General features: G+C 39.3%; 1 long non-coding RNA gene across 1 annotated transcript in view; it reads right to left on the minus strand.

The window, feature by feature from the left end:
* Positions 1–2,974: 2,974 nt before the first annotated feature.
* The window catches only part of LOC142058717 (uncharacterized), a 57,258-nt gene continuing 38,837 nt past the window's right edge, over positions 2,975–21,395 (minus strand). Inside the window, exons 6-9 of the long non-coding RNA XR_012661091.1 lie at positions 18,279–18,383; positions 15,805–17,180; positions 5,886–6,108; positions 2,975–3,686 (exon numbers count right to left, since the gene is read on the minus strand). This is a non-coding gene — a long non-coding RNA (uncharacterized LOC142058717). The remainder of the gene's footprint in view (positions 3,687–5,885; positions 6,109–15,804; positions 17,181–18,278; positions 18,384–21,395) is intronic.

Consider the following 21,395-nt stretch of genomic DNA (forward strand, 5'->3'; position numbering starts at 1 on the left):
ACAGTCAGCACCAGCTTTTTGCTTCACAAACAGGTTTTCCACTAAAACCCTAAAAACTGCATGCTGGCTTATGAGAAGAGATATCACATTAAATAGCATTTTCTGACAAGAGCTATTTTCCAGAGATTTCTGAAAAATCTCCATGTGAGTTTCACCAATCCCCTTCTAGACTGAGGGCAAATCCCTGAGTCCTCCCTGACTTAGGGAAAACAAGCCAAAACTGAGCTGAGATACCCTCACCGCAGGAAGAATAAAGCACCTTACTTCATTCTGTATTAAAAAAAAACCCCAAAACAAGACCAAAACAAATTCCTAAGACCCCAAACAACCAGCAAATAAACACCTTCAAATAGCAAAGATACAATTTAATTGTAACATACTTGAATTTAATCATATACTAACTTGAAGTCTTCTAAACAAATAAGACTTTTGACTGAGTGTAAATCAGCACAGTCATTCCAGACTATTTCAGATTATTATTTATAGCAACAATATATGACAAGATTTTGTCCTTCTATTTTACCAGACATTCCCTCCAGAAGCATGGCACTTCTGGCTCAGAAGTCACATTTTACTTAGCAATGCTACAGTTAACAAACTTTTCATGTCAAACGGCTGCTGTTAGAAAGTGTTTTCACAGCAGGGGGTTGGTGAAATCATCCAAGCCCTACTTGATTTTGACATCTTCATGACAGAATACGAACAGCAACAGTTTAAATCAGGACCTTAAAAAAAGCTAGATCACCAACCAAAATTCTTCAGGCTCATGCAATAGAGCCATCTCTCCATCAGTTTTGTCTTCTTCATGAAACCCCCTCCTCCTCCAAAGCATTACAGCCACCACTTTATTGTCTATGTGTTCAGAGTAAGGTTTTTCAGATTTTTTCCTTCGGTCATTTTTCCTGATAGCATTCCTGAAGTAACCTGGAAGTGATGTATAGATGTGGATGTACGTGGCAGAGGAGTATATCATTTGAATTCTTAGTGTGGTACTAAAGTGTGATACTAATAGTGGGAACACATAACTTGTAAAAACCTAACAGAACGATATTATCCCATTGTAAAGATGGGGACAGAGAGAAGAAACTAATCTGTGTTGGGTAATTGCAGAGACAGGAAGAGATCTCAGATTTTGGGTTAAAGTATGGTATTAGCTACCCAAAGGGGAGGAAACATTGCCATTCCTTTAGGAAGTTTTCCAGTTCTTACATGGAAAAGGCAATTTAAAATGTTGTCCTAATTCAGGCTTTGGGCTTTTCTTACTGGCAGTAATGGTGACAGTGGAAATCCAGAGAATGTCAGGGCTTGTACTGATGTCAGTAGGGGTGGCTGAACTGTGGGGATTAAAACCCATCACAAATTACCAAATATGCTGCACAGGGAGACAAGAATGCAGCTGAGAAGCATAAAGCATGTAGCATCTATCAACCTTGCAGTAAGGATTCATGTTATTCTATATGTATACACACATTTTCATGACAGAAGTAGAGAACTTCTAGGAATAAAGCAGGAGGAATTAGCTTGCTAACTGGATGCAATAGTCCGACCCTTTCAGGCATCTGCCATGGGCAACAGTAAGTGACAACTAGCGATGTTTTATTGGACAGTTTGGCATGTCATCTCACATGGCTGAAACAAAGAGCTGCAAAGCATGGGGAGGTGGAAAAAGAAGAGAAACAACTGTAATGTCAACTGTTTTTGATAGGAACCAGCTTTGCCACTTACACCCTTTTGGCATCAATGCATCTGAGCCACTAGATGGCAAACGGCCTTTGAGGCAGCTGCAGCAAGACACGCTGGTCGATCCCCAGAGCACATGCTTGAGGGTAGACAGAATATTTTTACTCCAGTAGCATCTTTCAGATTCTACTGCATGTTGTGTCTGGACAATAGTTAGAACAGGCCAACTCATAATAGTAATGTGGCACAACACAGATCAAAACGAGAGCAGGAGCAGTATTTCAAACTTACAAATTGACCTATCAACTAACTTGGTTTTATTCAAAACTTTGTGTGAACAGGCTTAGCAACTGAGTTGACAGAAAATGCTTCTTTTTAGTAACATAATTTGAGAATAGGTATAACTTCAAGAAGCACCAAGTTACTGAACTGGCATACAGTGTTCAGAAACCTTCACGAGAATATGCAGTCAAAACAATTGCCCTCCAATTCCCACAGCAGGCAATGCCCACTTAGAGCATTCCTGCATCCTCTCACTGCAACGATTACCCCCTTGGGTTGTCTGGAGGCAACTGTTTGTGGTAGCATACTTTAAAATAGTTCACTTTCCTTAACAGCAAAGGAGGCAAGATAAAATTCTGCATAGGTCTTCACTTCCAGAGTTAGGCTACATCTGGAACTAAACTAGACTGGATGTTCCTCCAGCACAGAACACACACTCCTTGGCTCAGGACAATGGGATAAACCCCTGTTATTATTAGAGGTACAGGGAACCTCTACAGCAGAGAAGAGCCTCTTTGATCTACTCCAAAGCTGAACTAGACTGTTGTATATCCAGGCCTTAGAATGAGTTGGGACTGTTGCTTCAGACTTCCAAAAAGAAAAACCTTAGTGTTTTATGGTGCTTAGTATGTGTGTCCCACTTGCAATAACTGTATTTCATTACCCCATTAATGAGGTATTTCAAGATGAAAGGTGGACTTTGACTTCAAATTACAACCTTTATAAAAGTTGAAAATTTACCACCTATTAGGAGCAGTTAAAGACCTTCTGTAATATCACTTCCTCAGAAGGGAAGTCATCTTCAGGTAAAAATATTATAGCTAATTTCCTTCAGGACAAAAATTCCCAAACTAATGACAAAGTGAGACTCGGAAGCAGGAATATATTAAATCAGCAGAGAGACCTTGAAACAAGCTTGATCAGTTGCGACTTCTCATCTGTTCTAAAACAAAGATCTCATTGCAGAATCAAAAATCAAATCCAGTACAAAGGATCAACAGCAAAACCCGTTGATTCAGCACACAGACCAAGCGAGATCCCCAACACCCACAAGGAGCAGCCAAATGCTGCTGCTGCTCATGTGCCCAGCCCTGCGCCTCTGCAGCTGGAAGGAGAACGCTCTGAGGACAGCAGACCATCCCAATAGCATGTACTGCATTAGAAGATGGATATGCACGCCTCTTCCCATCCCTCTGGACCACAGCATGATTCTGTCTCACGGCTAGACATGTGGATTCTAGTAAAGGAGACGAGTGGGTACAGAACTGGAGCTGTACAATACTGGCTGTGCAGAGCTCACTTATCACAGTACCCCACCCCTTGTAGGGAGCGTGCTGCTTAACAGAACTGCTCTGCTTCTGCCACAGGTAGAACATAGATTCTAGTAGAACAAAGCACATTTGCCATTTCATTAACAAGGATGAAATACTTTATTCACAAGGTGGCAAGAGATTATTTTCCCAATACTGCTCAGAAGCCTTGTGCCAGCACAGGACAAATTAAGTCTGGTTTTATTTTTCTTGGTTTCTTTTTTAAAAATAATGCATAGGAGAGATCTGTCTCTCTGTTCCTGATCATATAAATCTTGTTCCTTTACCGAAATAACTCTGAGTTTGGGGTCAAAGCAAGGAGTCACATTGAGACTTACCAGACTAGGCACTAAATCTCATTAAGCTTCCTTCCCTCCTGTGAGCACCCCTGTCGGATCAGGGACATATGTGGACCTAAGAATGTAAAATTTCCAAATCAGTGCAGAACTGCAGGAAGCAAAAGAGATTCACAGGCCATTCACCAGCAAAGGACCCACAAGGAGTTACTGCTACGCCAGTTTTTCTTCCCTCCAACCAAAACGTCCCCAGAGGCCTTTTTAGATTTGTTTCCCCAGGCCTTGTGGAGTGAGTTAATCTCTCTGTGCATGTTAAATGGTTAAACAAAAATTTGCATTTTTTTTCTGACTGCATTATTACTTCAGCAAGAATGTAATGGAAGAATAAGGGGACTATCTGAGGAATGTAGAGCAGTGTTTTTTTCCTGTGATATGCTACCTTTGAAAAATGCACTGACTTGGCTTTCCAGAGTAGCCTTTGACTTTGTAGTGTTAGTGTTAATTTTACCTCACGTTTTTGAAGTGCTGTGGCATTTAATGCACCATTTATATGTAATTTGATCAACTGGTTTTATCTTATCAATTTCACTTTTAAATTTAACTTTTATTTATTGAAAGATTTTATGTATTACGTATACGGAAGACTGACACCTTATACGTAAAGTATAATGTAAACCAATGTTCAACTCAAAGGAAAAGCAAAAAAAATACAGCAAATATACAAGTCAAATAATAAAATATTAAGGATGGGATAGTGCTAAATTTTCAAAAACAGTGTCAAATGATAACACTGCATACTTTACAGTATATAGGCAGATTTTAAGAAATAGCATGTATTGATTAGGAGAGCAAAAATGAGTGTTCTGCACAATGCTGCCTGCTTCCAATAAGCTTTACACTTTTCTTGTTCACTTTGTAATTTAAAAATCTGTTAACATGCAACAGACATTCTAAAATCTACAAAACCATCCAAGTTCTTTAATCTCCGAGAAGTAATAAATTACAGTAGTGTTATCACTGGAACTGGCAAGCTCCTTGCTTAAAATTCTTGCAAAATTTGTACAATCCTCAAACATGTACATAATAAATTCTGCACAATCTTTACTATCCTGTGCGTTCTAAATAGTAAGCATTTCCTTTGTATGTATTTGTATATGTTCAGCTGAAGATTATGTCTGTCTTGCCTTCCTCAAGGCTAGAAATTCCAGCCATTTACACTATGATCTGAGTAACAGTCTCTGTGTTATCTGTCTCTTAACTGTCTTCAGAAACTTTGTATCAGCCCCTCACTTCGAACACTGAATAGACAATTTATCTAATTGCAGTGCGCTTTGGAAGCCTGTCAATATATAAAATGAGAAATCTATATAGGAACATCTCTCAATCTTTTTGGAAAGTTTATAACATCAGCAATAATCATAAATGAGAAGTTCTCTTGTGGGTTGTTTCCTTTACCTTTTAAAATATTAACTGCCTTCATTTATTGTTCATGTCAGATATATTCAACTATTACTATGATGAGTACTGTTTCTGGTGGGGTAGTACATCTCAAATTTTCACCTACAAACTAGAATTATAAACATGGTGATGGGCAGGTGGTGAGACAAAACATCTACACTTTTCCTCCTTCCTATGCATTCTGTAAGATTAACTTCACAATTATACTTGCTGCTACAGATTTGGTATTGACTAATGAATTACTAGTGAATATATGGAAGTGTTTTCTGGAGCATAATAGCCATAGCAAAGTTATAGAATCAGATTTTGCAGCTGTGAGCACTTGTGCTTGAAAAATCTCTAGTAGCAAGTGCTTGGCATCTTTGCACCACAAAATGATTCCATAAGCTCCAGGCTACCTCCCTTGAGAAAAAAATGTACTTGAAAGATATGGAGGTGCAGAAATCCTGCAAAAGAGACTTCTGCTTGCTATACAAACACATTTGTTCACAAACACTATTTGCTTTAATAGTCATACAGAAATAAGTTTCTGTTCATTAAAACAGTTCATAGCTGCTGAGTACTCATGCAGAATGATCCTCCTATATTTTAGAATTCAAAAAAGAAGTGTTATTAAACTTTCTTTGACCTCAGCATGACATGTTTGTGCATGAAATGGCCTTAAGGCTGTGAAAATCAACAGTGACAATAATTCAATGACAATGGTAAAATATACACAGTGGGAGGACTCAACTGTCAAGTGCTTTTGAAATACATGTTACAGGAGTCTGGATTCTGAAAATGCATTGAATACAAGATATTCCTGTAAAATATTCCAGTTCCTCTTTCTTTTTCTCCTTTGAGTCATCTGGAGACTTACTTTTGAAGTATATGGAGATGTACAGGAGTTACACTTGACAAGCAGGAGAATATCTGACACAAAAAGGGATAAGCGTTTTTGCCACTTTAGGTAATTCAGCATCTAGGAGAAGCAGCACTTAATGGAATGCCTTATAAAGGTTGAGAATACAGAATCTGTGAGTCACCATTCACGGCCTTCAAATTACATTTGCAGGATATCACACAATATTGTCCATGATTACCTGTAGAACAGAATTAATTATGAGTCAGGTATGTCTTCATGTCATTCATTTCCACCTCCCTTGAGAGCTGACTTCCATTCTTCACTGAAATAATCCCTCTGAGAAAGACAGTGATTAGTTTGACATATTGATAGGAAAAAAATCTCCACCCCCCTTATGGGACCTCCTCCAGCATTCATGACAATTATGGCTAAGTGAAATGCATTTTTTGGATTCTTCTTACTCCTTAGAGGCAAGCAAGGAATCTCTTAGTTATGAGTCCCAGCATATGTTTATCTATTCAGTTTCAGAAACCCTCACATGGGTTCAACCTTCAATGGTTGAACTTCACTTTCAGTAAAAAAAAAATGAAATCCAATTTAAAAAAAACAAACCTCACTAGCAATACAGGAAAACAGACCTTAACACTGTGCCCACCAGACCTCTTTCAACTACAAATAAGGAAAAAGAAGAGCTCCCAAAAGGTCACCTAAAAACAACTTTTCAATATAGGGGAACAATATTAAGAGTCAAAATCATCTCTGCCCCCAATCCAGACGTCGATATAGTCAAGTTACTGAGCTTCATTGCCTCCATTTGCATTGAAAACATGACTGCATTGTGCATCTTCCTCTTCAGACAGAAGTACAACTATACTCTCCCAGCTCAAGGAGGCCCAATGTCATAAGACAACTAATCTTGACAAGTCCTACTGTTCTCAGTTCATTAGGAAAAAGACTCTACTCTCCAAGCTTAGCTTCACTGCCATCCTAGCTGGCTCAGTCTGGAAGCTTATTAGAACAAATAAAACCAGATGTCCCCAAACATCACAGTTCTGGTGATGTACAAATAGAAAAGACAAGTGAGATTAGTCATGACATGAGATACCTTTCTGCAAGTCTTCAAACACAAGAGCTTGCATCATGCTAACAATGTTACTCCCTTCTTGCTTCCCTACTAAAAAAGCTGTTCTGGTTTATGCCTCTTAAAGAAATAATTTTTTTCAGCTTTGCCAATCATTCTCAGTTTGTGTGCTATGCAGTCAAGTAGAAAAAAACTACTCTTTGTTCAGCCAAGTTGTAACTGTATTACAATTGAACTATGATGTGTCAACAGTTTGTCTGTAACTTGGGAAAAAAAAAAAGAGAGAAATTAACATATACACTCTCACTACTAAGATTTGGTTGGGGGGGTAGTTGTTTGGGGTTTCTTTAAGCAACAGGTATATTGGGCTAATAAACCCTCTAAAGATAAGAGCAGCAACCAACACTTCAGCCGGGCTATGCATTTTTGCTTCCTCTCCCTCTGCAGGTTCACAGTTACCTGCAGAGGGTAAAAATTTGCCTGTTACAACAGAAGATGTTGTCATCCTTTAATGCATTCCTGACCATGCCTACATCCTGCTGAGAAGATTGGTTGTAGTACTGTCAAGACACTTAGGCATAAACTATTAGGCACCTTACTCAAATACTGGAGGTATAGCTTTAACATGACTTTGGTGTCATCTGCAAACTTACTGAAGGTGCACTCACCTCCCTCATCCACATTATTGATAAAAGTATTAAACAAGACTGGCCCCAACACTGAGCCCTGGGGGACACCGCTTGTGACTGGCCACCAACTGGATTTAGCTCCGTTCACCACAACTCTCTGGGCTCGGCCATCCTGCCAGTTTTACCCAGCAAAGAGCACACCCATCCAACCCATGAGCCGCCAACTTCTCTAGGAGGATGCTGTAGGAGACAGTGTCAAAGGCCTTACTAAAGTCCAGGTAGACAACATCCACAGCCTTTCCCTCATCCACTAGGCGGGTCTCCCGGTCATAGAAGGAGATCAGGTTGGTCAGGCAGCCTTTCATGAACCCCTGCTGGCTGGGCCTGATCCCCTGGTTCTCCTGCACATGCCTGGTGAGTGCACTCAAGACAAGCCGCTCCATAATGTTTCCTGGTACCAAGGTAAGGCTGACAGGCCTGTAGCTCCCCAGATCCTCCTTCCAGCCCTTCCTGTAGATGGCATCACATAGGCAAGTCTCCAGTCCTCTGGGACCTCCCCTGTTAACCAGGACTTCTGAAAAATGATGGAGAGTGGCTTGGCAAGCTCCTCTACCAGCTCCCTCAGTACTTTTGGGATTAAATTTGGGATGAAATGGAAGATATTCCATTTTACCAGGAAGTCTGCATCCCTACCAAGACTCACAGTTTAACTTCTTGCCCAGTGGAAGAGGGGTTGAAAACACAGTCAACTCTACAGAAGGCAAAAGTAACCAAATTGAAACCCAAAAGTAGGCCTTCCTAGGTTTAAGTTCAAAATTCTTGAGAAAATTTATTGTCCTTACCAAAGGAGAGAAACTTTAAATAAGCAGTGGACAGAACTGCTCATACCAGATCAACGGAGCTGGATATCCCTCTCAGAAGTACTGGTGTCTATACACAGCAATGTATGTGCCTGGTAAGGCAAGCCATGGCTCTTGTATTCTGCTGTTGCATCTACAACTATTAGTTGCATCAGAAGAGAAATATCACTAAATGGAAGAAACTTCATCTTCCTGACTTCTTAAGCATTATGTTAGAAAATTAAAGGCACAGCATACAATGCACTATTTATCTAGAGCCATAATCTGTTACTATTACCTTTACTCACTGTTCTGCCACTTGCAGGTCACATTTCTTTCATTAGCAGGTGTCAAAAGCACTGTGTACTTCACCATGCATTTTTGAATCTCCATGTCCTAAACCTAAACATAAATTTAAAATGCTTTTCTTAGAAACCAGTAATATCAGAGGCTCATTGCAAGACATGTCACAGGAGTCATTTAAGGTTTTCACATATGGTAGAATACTCCCACTCACATCCTGAAGAATGTGGGGAGGTTCAAACAAAAGGATCTGACCACATGTCTCAGACTAAACCAGCAATGCATAGCTCCTCTACCCACACCATACTCTTAATGTCTATTATGAAGCAAGTTCCTTTCCACCTGCATGCAGAACTCACTATTTTATCAATCATGCTGAGAGCCCAACAGAAAAATCATGAAATTGTTAGTGGCAAACTAACTCTTGAAATCCTTTCCATTAAAGGCACGCAGAGAACCTTGTAACATTGCTATGTAAGCATTTAGGGGAATAGATGCCGCTTCTGACTGTTCCACTGACACTGTATCCTCAGGCTTTGGCTTTAATCACTTCATCCTCTCTCAGGTATTAAATCTTACCAGGCTTCATTCTGTAATGGTATTGATGACATTTTTGAATGCTACACACAGGTTTACTGCAGCCTAGGAAAGTGCTAATCAGGAAACTGTGTAAGTAATCAGCCTTATTTTCTTACTGTAGTTCTGGCAGTTTTCCAGATCTTTATGTTACTAATTGCACGTGATTGTCAACAAAGAAAAGTGAGTTCTTCTAACCGTGATACTAAATAATGTAATTAGTTCCATTATACAGATACAGAATACGGAATTTGCAACAACATAGGCACAAAATCTGAGGTGCCTTGGTAATCCATGATGATAGAAAGTAAACAATTCATTATGTAATTCTGGATTTTTTCACCAGTCTGTTCAAAATTGCTCTTGTGCTTGCATATTGGTTTTTCACACGTATTTTTAAGTTATTCAAAAGAACATTTACATTAGCAGGATGAAAACTCTTGAGTCTGACTTAAAAATGGGCAATTTTAAAATAACTTTATATTTTTGTATTTCCCCCTCACTGCTCAAGAACTGTCTGCTTTTTGAAGACCATCATCAGTTATGACTACTAGTTGCAGACTTGTATAATTGCTTCTCTTCATGAATAAAGCTGTTTGCCTTAAAGTGCTATTTACTGGTTTGCTTCCCTAATGTAACATTATATATTCTTTCCTGTACTAAAAGAAGTGGAGCGGTTTAGGGGTGTTACAGGCTACTAAAACTGAGATCTACTGCTGGTGGAAGTGCTGCTGAATAGTTATGTAATATGTAATTGTAAATTTGACAATGGAAAACACTGCCAAAACAGTGAAAGCTGTTCAAAACCTCAGATTTTGTTCTAAGCATGTTACTAAAATCAAAGGCTGTTTCCTGCTTTTTGTGTAGGAAACAAATACATGAAGATTCACTAGGGGGTGGGATAAAATGAAAAATAAATAAAACAAGCTTATTCACTTTACTTGCTTTTTCTAAATCCAAACTTACATTCAGTCACTTTTCACTTCTGTGTCAAATTCTTACATCATTAAAGAGAGAATGCTAAATCATTCACATAAAGGTAATTCCATTTGATCACCTTAATAATGTAGAAACACATAAAGAGGTTACAGCTGGGTAGTGCAGTGGAAGAGACAAAAGCTCAAAACTCAGCTAAGAAAACTGCAAGCTCTCTCTTTGCTAATAACTTAATCGTTGCTTTTGTTCTACAAATGCAACAAACAAAGTAACAAGCACAGCGGTGTAAAAAACAAGCTCTATGCTAATAGCAGGGCACAGGCTACTCATGCATGGCTACGCTTTCACTGGTAAAGGAAAGTGCTCTTTGCTATTATGCTTTTTGTTTCAAAATGGAAAGGAGAGTCTTCCCAATACACATTAAAATAAAAGAATAAAGTTATTTCAAAAGTGACTACATGAAATGGACAATAAAAGAATGCTCAATACTTCATGATATTGCAAAAAGAGAAAGAAAGGTTTTGAAAACATATGAGACTTATTGCATCAATCATTTTTAAAAGAATGATGACTCTATATTTAGAAAAGAAGTCAGACACTAGATTTCACAACCATATGTGGAAAACATTAAAGGGAAAACTGGACGGGATTGCCAAGGCAGTATGGGGCCAAGATTGCTTCTTTTTTTAACCCCCCCCCCCAGAACACCGGGGCAGGGGGTGAGTTTCACACAACTCTTGTCTGCAACTATTTCTAAAGCAAATTTGACTAGCAATACGCAAAAACTGGCAGCACTGGACTGCTACTGCTGGCAGCACCAGAACTAGTCAGGCAATTTTGGGACAGTTTCCAGTGTTAGTGTCCATCCTCTGCTGGTTTGTGAATAAACAGGAAATTTCAGTCTAATTATTCCAATGCAATTTGTGAGATTAACAGACAGTAAGTGGAACAGCAAGACTTCCCAATCTTCCCTTGGAAGTGCATGAGAGGATTTTTACAGTCAATAAGCAGTGCACGTAGCCAGAATTTTACAGTGAATAGTAGAAAATTTGTGACTATATTGCCAACATCGATAAAAATGAATGACCTGAACATGCATTGTTACCACTTTCTTCCAAATATGTGTACGAAGGATACGAAAAAGGGTCTTATTCATAGCCCTCAAAATATTACTTCATTATTAGTTCCTTCCTTTTTGAGAAAACATTACACCTATTGAAAATTTGTACAACTTAAAAAGCCAAACTTTCTTTTTCTGAGCCCATCCAGTTCTGCCAAAAGGCATATGGTCATGTTGGCACTTACTCTATCCAATCCTTTGCACATTCAGTGCATCATATCAATATTGATTACTTGTCAGAATGCTCATATGAGACAAGCAAATAGGAATATGACAGCCAGATGCTACAAAGAGCACTGCATTCAATAAGATCATCTTATTGTTGCTTTTCCCTAGTACTTTCAGCCTGGATAGTGTAACTTAAGTTGCATATTCTCAATAAGCATACAATACAGTACACATCTACATAACTAACTACAAGTTGTGAAGTCAATAAAATCATGGAGGGTGGTGGGGATGGAGCAGACCATTCCTTCTTAAGATTAAAAAACATCTTGGGATTATTTTTTTTTAAAAAACTACGCCATGCAATTCCTAAACTTCCTTTTTCTCCCAATGTTTCCCAGACACTTTGTCCTTCACAAGACTGTATTTGCCTCTGGGGGAAACACAGTATTTCCACTGTTCAAGCATTACAACTTGGCAGGGCAGAAGAGGAAATAAAGCATATTTAACTAAATGAAACTGCAAGTTGCATTTAGAGACTGAAAAAATGCAGAAAGCCTAAGAGAGGGACAGTCACTCTTAAAAAAAATGGCATAGAGGTTTTAAGAGCCACAGCTCGTCAGCTGTCTTCCTTTTTGTCACTGAAACAGCATGTTGGCTCCTTAAAAGGACGTCTATGTGATCCTTCCATTCTCTAAGGCAAAATACGAGAGTGGTCAAATGACTCATTATGGATCAAGACCTCACAGGACTCACTAACACTGCATCCCCAAGCAAACAGTGAGCACATGTAGAACTCCTCACAAAAATCTCATGAGAAGATACGTACTGAAGGAACCAAGAGGAAACTGGGAAACAGACTGAAAAGGCTTAGACTCTGAAAGGACAAAATATATGGTTTTAGTTTACTGTTTTGCCTTCTCAGCAAAACAGTAACCAAGTCATCCAGAACTAAAAGCAGTTCTGGTAGTAAGTCATACTCCCACTACCTGGAATGAGGATGTTGTTGCTTAGTGATCTGTGTTCATACACCGTTGAAGAAATGGGGAACAAATCTGCATGTTTCAGTTGTGAAATCTTTGCTGGTGTTCTAATATTTTTATATTATTCTTCTCAAAATCACCAGGACAGTCATATTTCAAAAATGACAGCTGCCTTGACTGACTTTTAGACTAACTACTCATGCAGTGACTCTTTAGCTCTTTTCTGTCACGTTATAAAACTGCAAGCATTAGAAATCTTGTGTACACCTGCACAGAGGAAAGTACCTCCCATTTACGTAAGACATACCAATACAGGATGTACTCCAAATCAGTCCCTACTTCATATATTATTTAATTACTTCAGAAGGCACTGGCTTTAAGAGATTATATAGTATGGTCCTACACATACATAAACGTGGCATTTATCTGGGTACTGGGTTTTGTTCTAGACTCTGTTGCTTGCCAGCTGTTATTCTGGGAGACAGATAATGTAAATAATTAACAGGCAGCACATTCTTCCAGCTGCTAATGCTGTAAAATAATTTCTCAGAGGTTATCCCAGAATTGGATTTAATAGTGATTAGTAAGCACCTGATAATCATGTGTGGTAAAAAGACAGACAACTGTAACAGAACTTACTAGAACAGATCTTACTGGCGTTCTGCCTCTATTTTCATCAAGTTCTTCAGGCACGATGACAGCAGAATAAAAAGCATTTTTTGCACATAGTCATTTTCTAGCCCTCCTCCTGCACTTTTATCACAATCACATCTCTGTCAATAGTCATATGTTTTCATGAGTGATGGGGCATCAGTAGCTACTGCCACAAGCTGAGTCACATTCACGTGGCTGCCCGCAGTTTCAGGTGTGCACTGCTGTTCAGAAACAAATGTTTCCCTCTTGCAGCTAACCACACAGGCTGGCTGTTCTACACAAAAACTGTCCACATCCGGCTGGGCAGACCAAAGACACTCTGACAGTCATCAGTACATTCAGATCCATTCCTCGTACATAGGACACTTTTATGAGCCACCACATATTTCAGAGGTGCAATCCAGCAGCTTTTGATTTTTACACCTAGTTGTCAGAACCAGTGGACCCTTCCCTGAGGTTTTGTCAACCCTGAGAGCTGCAGAAGAGTCTGCTGTCACTGCTCACAATGGACGGGGGAGAGAATCAGACGAGTAAAAGTGAGGCAACTCATGGGCTGAGATAAAGACACTTTAACAGGTAAAGCAAAAGCCGCGCACACCAGCAAAGCAAAACAAGGAATTCATTCACTCCTTCCCATGGGCAGGCAGGTGTTCAGCCATCCCCAGGAAAGCAGGGCTCCAGCATGTGTAACGGTTACTTGGGAAGACAAACGCCATCACTCCAAACGTCCCTCCCTCCTTCTTCTTCCCCCAGCTGTATATGCTGAGCATGACGTCATCTGGTATGGACTATCCCTTGGGTCAGTTGGGGTCAGCTGTCCTGGCTATGTCCCCTCCTGGATTCTTGTGCACCCGGCAGAGCACGGGAAGCTGAAAAAGTCCTTGACCAGTGTAAGCACTATTTAGCAACAGCCAAAACATCTCCACCTTATCACCACTCTTTCCAGCAAAAATCCAAAACATACCCCCATACTAGCTACTACGAAGAAATTTAACTCTATCCCAGCTGAAACCAGGACCCCCTACAATGTTAAACAGAAAAAAAACCAAACCAACAAAAAAACCAATCCAAAACCCACAAAACAAACAAAAAACACCCCACCACACAAAACAACAAAAAAACCAAACCAAAACAACCCACAGGAGATAGCTAAAACAAAACTGGGGAAAAAACGACTCATACCCCACTCCTCAGTGAAATGCAACTACTGATCACAAACACTGAACAAGAATCTCCTTCCATGAAGCAAAGAGGCTTACCTTGTGATTGGAAGAAGCAAATGATATTTGCACATAATTAAACCGGAATCTCAGTCTACAGCCATCAGAACTTTGTGTTTTCAAAGATGTTCTGATTAATCAAACAGCTTAGAGCGTTTTAAGTGTGTCTACTGTAACAATTAAGTGCCTTCACTATTGCCGTGTAACATGGTTCATTTTAAACTGTGACTGGATAGAAGCTGGACTGTGCTGATAACCCAGTTATGTTTTGGGAATTACTGTGTACCAGTTGATTAAGAGATTAAGACAGAATTAAGTACCACTTGCCACAGCTACATCACTGTAGGCTTTTGTGTACATGTCACAGGGTTTGCTGTAACAGACTATGCAGACAAGTTCTGGGTACAGATAATATAGGTGAAAGCATTCCTTTGCTGTTTAGGATAATCTGTGAATAAGCAAGGTAGGAATTTAAGGGAGAGATATTATATTCTCTTTGATTAACAAAGAGAAACAAACTGGCCTAATTAAAAAAACCACACACACAAATCCCATTTATGAAATTTTGTACTGCTTCTGTCATCATCTGTTTCTGCATTTCCTTCCCGGGAGACACTCAGAACCTGCCTGTATGCAGACCTGTACCCCCTACTCTAGGTGTATCTGCTCAAGCAGAGGGGTTGGACAATATGATCTCCAGAGGTCCCTTCCAGCCCCAACCATTTGTGATTCTTTGATCACTGGAACAACCAAAATAACCTACAACATCAGGAATATTTCTTTTTCTGCTGTAACTACGCAAAATAAGTTGTGTTTGTTTGTGTGGTATACTTTCACCAGCCATACCTATATTGTCAATGCTTAAGAGTACATCAAAACAAAAAGCAAAGGATGTGATTTTGCATGGGATTACCCATGCACACTACCACACTACCAGACATGGCATTTGTGGTTTTTACAATTAAATAAACCATAGGTAAATATCTAGACTACTCTCTAACCCTACATTGCTATCTCACAATAAAAATTGCAACTGCTCTGTAAAATTTAGAGTGAGAAAATTATGTGCATTAAGTCTTGTCTTTTAAAGAAGACATACTTTTAGGTGACAGGACGAATATTTGCAGCTAAGTTGCTTCACATAACTGCAGATTTTTCAGAGGTCTGTCCCAAGTATTTTAAGAGCGATTCAGCAGTAATTCCAAAACAATTCTCAGAAATTCTTTACCGTGTATGGACATAGAAACCTTCCCTCCCCCCTCCCCACTCCCCCCCCTTCCCCCCCTTTTTTTAATACACTCTGCAATTTACCAAATGAGTGCAAGGTTTCTGACGCAACTTGAAGATGGACTGCATTCTAGGTTTGCAAATTATTTATTATTTCAGTTTGGGTTTAGTAGTTTATAATTCAAGAGTAGTATTACTTACTGGTTAGAGAGAGGGCTGTGAGTCAAGACACCAGGCTCAATTCCCAGTGGCGTTCAAAACCTGTGAATTGAAGCACTCATCAACATTTTAAGCACCTTATTTTCCATTATATACAAAATACTTCATGATGATAATATAGCACAGGACAAAATGTACTGTATGCATACACAAAAAGAAACTAGTTAATAGTAGAAACTTTTGAGACTTGCTGTGAAATATTAAGAACTGAGTTATGCTTCTATTCTATCAAACATTAATATGCATGGCTTGATTTTCAGAAATGAAAGAATTGTTGCTGAAATGAAAGCTCAGGGCACACAGCCCTTACATCTTCACTGATGAATGACAATAAGATGCAATTTGTTTTTAGGCAAATTATAAAATGCCTGATTACTAAATTATTAATTAGTGAAATTCTCAAATATTTCATATATTGCTGCTAAATAGTTTACTCTAAGATGTCACAGAACCTATTTGTAAGCGGCCTGCAGTCCTGATATTTCTACAAGTTATTAAAAAATCGGCTAAGTTAGTTATATGAAAATTGTATTTGAATAAAAAGTCTATTACAGACTTCAAAAAACACACAAACTTGTCGTTACTGTCAGGAGACTGATTAAAAAAAATAAACCATGGAATACTCTGCACCTGGTTTTGTGAAGGGAACACTCCTGCCTGTTCACTATGTGGGTAATGGTATTTTGTCTTGAGATCAGAATCACACGTTGGAAGGGACCTCAGGGATCATCTAGTCCAACCTTTCTGGGAAGAGCACAGTCTAGACAAGGTGGCCCAGCACCCTGTCCAGCTGAATCTTAAAAGTGTCCAATGTGGCCGAGTCAACCACTTCCATGGGGAGATTATTCTAACGGTTGACTGTTCTCACTGTGAAAGCTTTCCCTCTTGTGTCCAATCGGAATCTCCCCAAGAGCAACTTGTGTCATAGTTTAGCCCCAACCAGCAACCAAGCCCCACACAGCCCCTTGCTCATTCCCCCCACCTGGACGGGGGAGAGAATCAGAAGAATAAAAGTGAGGCAACTCATGGGCTGAGATAAAGACACTTTAACAGGTAAAGCAAAAGCCGCGCACACCAGCAAAGCAAAACAAGGAATTCATTCACTCCTTCCCATGGGCAGGCAGGTGTTCAGCCATCCCCAGGAAAGCAGGGCTCCAGCATGTGTAACGGTTACTTGGGAAGACAAACGCCATCACTCCAAACGTCCCCCTCTTCTTTCTTCGTCCCCCAGCTTTATATGCTGAGCATGACGTCATCTGGTATGGACTATCCCTTGGGTCAGTTGGGGTCAGCTGTCCCAGCTGTGTCCCGTCCTGGCTTCTTATGTACCCGGCAGAGCACAGGGAGCTGAAAAAGTCCTGGACTAGTGTAAGCACTATTTAGCAACAGCCAAAACATCTCCACCTTATCACCACTCTTTCCAGCAAAAATCCAAAACATACCCCCATACTAGCTACTACGAAGAAAATCAACACTATCCCAGCCAAAACCAGGGCAATGGGTAAAGGCCTCAAGCAACATTTTCACAAGCAACAGTTACAGATTTTAGTTGCAGTAACCGATACGCAATACAGAACAAGCAGAAAATAACATATTTCTCTAAGTCACTGACCTCCCCAGATCCAGACAAAGGTAGTAAATTAACAGATATCCTTAAGGACCGCAAGAATCAATAAAAGACATAAACTACAAATACTATTAAATGCTAGACTTTGGGACTGGGCATTGAATTTTATTGTCAAGCTGTATTACTGCTGCAGGCACAAGATTCACTAAGACTTCTGTTCTGTATTGATTTTGTTGAACAGCAATCAAGAGTTCAGTATTTAATGGCATGCAGCTCAGACTGAAGTTCCCACTTACTGCACAGAGATTTTAATCAATTAAGTCTTCCCATTACATATTCACTCTCTGTAACTGCCTTGCATAAAAACATAAAAGAATGATAATGTTATTTCGTTATCATTAATACTCCATGAAATTCCCTTTACTCGTTAATTTAGTAACATTTATAGATCTTCATTGTGCAAGGCTTTAGAAGCAGTCTGAAAATTGTCAGATTTTCTGCATGACCTCTCATCTTTGTGACTTGGAATTACACAACTGTAACGAAAGACATATTGAAGTATCGGAGAGAATAAATCCTTCAGTTACCCAGCACTCTGACAGTCAACTTGACCTTATTACATGGGGTCCAATTAAGATTCCTTTGCAATCTAGAGTTTTAAATGACCACTATTCATCACAGCTACAGCAATGAAGATAATAAACCCTTTCACCAATACAAATGAAGTATACTGTATCTTTGGCAAAGATGGTGAAATCACCAAAATAAATCCAACATAAAGCTGAAAAACTACTAACAATTACAGACTTTGTGTTATATAAGCTCCTCAAACTGTGCATGAATACTCTTGCACATATAATTACACGTACAGAAATTCAACCTGTTTTACCTTTCCAACCTCTTCAAAGACTACTTCTGATGGAAACAATTTGTTACTGCCATAAGAGCTGAGTAATGAAAACTTGAATCAGTGCTCATACACTTGCTGACGCAGCTGCAAAAGTAAGGACAGACACAAAGTATAATTACGTGGAAGGTTAGATTTTGAGGAGACATTTAAGTAATTTAAGAATTCCAGTTAATATGAAACAGAGGGAACTATTAAAGTCCATTTGTGTGAAAAGCAAGCTGGATAATCGTTAAAATAAACAAGATATGAGGTTATTCCTCAAAAATAATAGGAAGCAAAATATAATGAATCATTATATACTTGAAATGTTAAAAGGAAGGAAAGCAAAGAGACTAATTAAGGCATGCAGGCAACAGATGATGCTTGTAAGCGTATGAATTGACAGCATAATCTGAAAGAATCTAGATACATAGCTAGAAGACAGACAGCACTACAGCAACAATGTAGCTCCCTTGATACAAAGTGAAAAGTATGAAAATTAGCTAACTAGATTAGGTGTAAATACCTTTCCACACTTTCCTATTAAAAGTAAGGGCAACTGGGATCACTTTACAAAAAGAGCTGCTGATAAAAAAAAAAAATAGGAGTGGACTCTCTGGGTAGTTCTCAGATTACCCAATCTGAATGTTAGCACATAGATGTGATAGTAAGAGAGTTTTGATCATATAAAAGTAAAAAATATTTCTGGAGAGAAAAAAAAAGAAAGGATGACTAAAAAAGAAGTAGAAACAAATTGCCACAAAAAAAAAGAAAAAAGAAAATAATGGTCTTGTTCCTTAAATCTGCAACCTCTGAGGAATTAGAAACATGAACAATCAATAGCAAGGAGCTTCCTGAAAAAACTAAGTGATAAACACTTTCTGATGCTGAGAAAAGTAGGAAATAAACTAAAGCAGATGTAGTACATTTTCTATTTAAAAATGAAAACCTGTTTTCCAACACTGTTGAAATTGTTCAGCTCTTTCTTCTCTGAGAAGAATGTTCTGTACCATGTATGCCATGAAGTATTTTTTACAATTGTAGGTGGTGGAGATATGAAGCAAAACAGAGCAAGTTTCTGATAAGAAATGATAATTGCCCATGGTACTGAGGCAAACTCCTACCCAGTGTTGCGTGTTAACTACCAGAACTTATTACCTCTGTAAACAAAGTCTAAAGTTTTAACAAAAGACACATTCAGTTGTTTTACTGTGCTGAAATTACTGTCAATGGAGTTAAAGCAGGAAAAACTATTACCAAGAAGTGATATCTGCAAAGTGCAAAAGAAAATACTTTTCTGGAAAACAAAACAAGAAAAAAATTAAAACAAAGATAAGAAGGAAATGCAAGAAGTAGAAAAAAAGCTGCTTGTTGCTTTTCCCGCCCTTCCCATTGAGCTCTGTGCTAACTGATGACATATACAATGTGCCATTGATTCTACTGATCATCTACAGTGCACAGTAGGGAACACTTTTGTAAAGTCAGTTTACTAGTAATACGGTTTGTATGTTCACAGGAAATGGCAAGTGGTAACAACTAAGAGCCAAGGCAGGGGTTCATTCATTCACAGTAGCTTTCCTCAGCTCAGTTAGTTGGGAAGCAGGGCAAATTGCTGCAGACACAGCAATTTGCTGCAACAGTCGATGCTCAGATAACCTAAGTCAGTGCAGATCCTTCTGCGGGGGTACCTGCCAATAACTTCAAGAAGCTGCAATTAATTGATCATAAGCAACTTCTGAGCAACTCTAGCCAATAAACATAATACCACAGGTGTTTAGGTGTACTCTGTTTGTTCCCTATCCAAGAGAGTCTGTCAAAATCCTTTATGAAGTAACGTTCCAGTGACAACTACAGGCTACTGGAGCTACAGGTATCAGGAACCTTCACACCACCAAGGACTCCTTGGCTAACAAACACAGAGTAGCTACTGTCTGGATGATTTGGGTTACGAGCCCATTTATTGATAGATAATAAGAAGCATCTCCTCACAACTACATTGCTTTCTTATTAAAGAGAAGTCACAATAAGCAACTATAAAACATGGAGAAGCTCAACTATGAAAAGTGTGCACGCCTACAAATTTAAGTAAGAAAAGATATGAAACAGTATGAATACTTCCCCTGATGCTCTAAGGTTTCTGTGTTTAAATACTGGATGGTAAATGCCTCTACACACATGGCTAAATTGATCAAATTATATAATTACAGAACAAATTCTATCCTCACTCTACACAAAGTGGAGTTTGAAGCAAGTCTGAGCACAGAAAGTGCTTCAAATTCAACTGCCACAAAGATGAAAATAATCATTCTGTGCACCTTACGAGGTCTGAATGGCAACAAAGACCCTTCATTTATAATGTGACATGATATTCTGGAGGCAGACTGAGATACTTTTAAGGGTAACAATTCTAAGTTAACATTCAATTGTGTGTTCCTCTGCCACAGCCTGAGCTGCCTACCAGTGAAGGGAAGGACATCGAGGTGCTGAAGCGTGTCCAAAGAAGGTCAATAAAGTTGGTGAAGGGTCTAGAGAAAGTCTTCTGAGGAGCAGCTGAGGGAACCGGGGTTGTTTAGTCTGGAAAAGAGGTGGCTGAGGGGAGACCTTACTGCTCTCCACAACTACTTGAAAGGAGGTTGTAGCGAGGTGGGGGTTGGACTCTTCTCGCTAGTAACAAGCCATAGGACAAAAGGAAATGGCCTCAAGCTGCGCCAGGGGAAGTTTAGGTTGGACATTAGAAAAAACTTCTTCACTGAAAGGGTTGTCAAGCATTGGAACAGGCTGCTCAGGGAGGTGGTTGAGTCTCCATCCCTGGAGGTATTTAAAAGAAGGGTAGACGTGGTGCTTGAGGATACGGTTTAGCGGTGGACTTGGCACTGATAGGTTAGCGGTTGGACTCGATGATCTTAAGGGTCTTTTCCAACCTTAACGATTCTATGATTCTATGATCTAGAGACTACAAACTTCTGTGTTTCACTTAGATGAGCTTTTTCATACAAACCATCGAGATCAGGCACCGGAACTGGCCAGCTGTGGCAGTCCAGAACTCAGCATGGGCCAATAGATTTCAATGGGTAAGAAATATTACTAATATGAACAGACAGCATGCCACACATTAAT

The sequence above is a fragment of the Phalacrocorax aristotelis genome, chromosome 6 (assembly GCF_949628215.1).
Source record: "Phalacrocorax aristotelis chromosome 6, bGulAri2.1, whole genome shotgun sequence".
Classification (NCBI taxonomy): domain Eukaryota; kingdom Metazoa; phylum Chordata; class Aves; order Suliformes; family Phalacrocoracidae; genus Phalacrocorax; species Phalacrocorax aristotelis.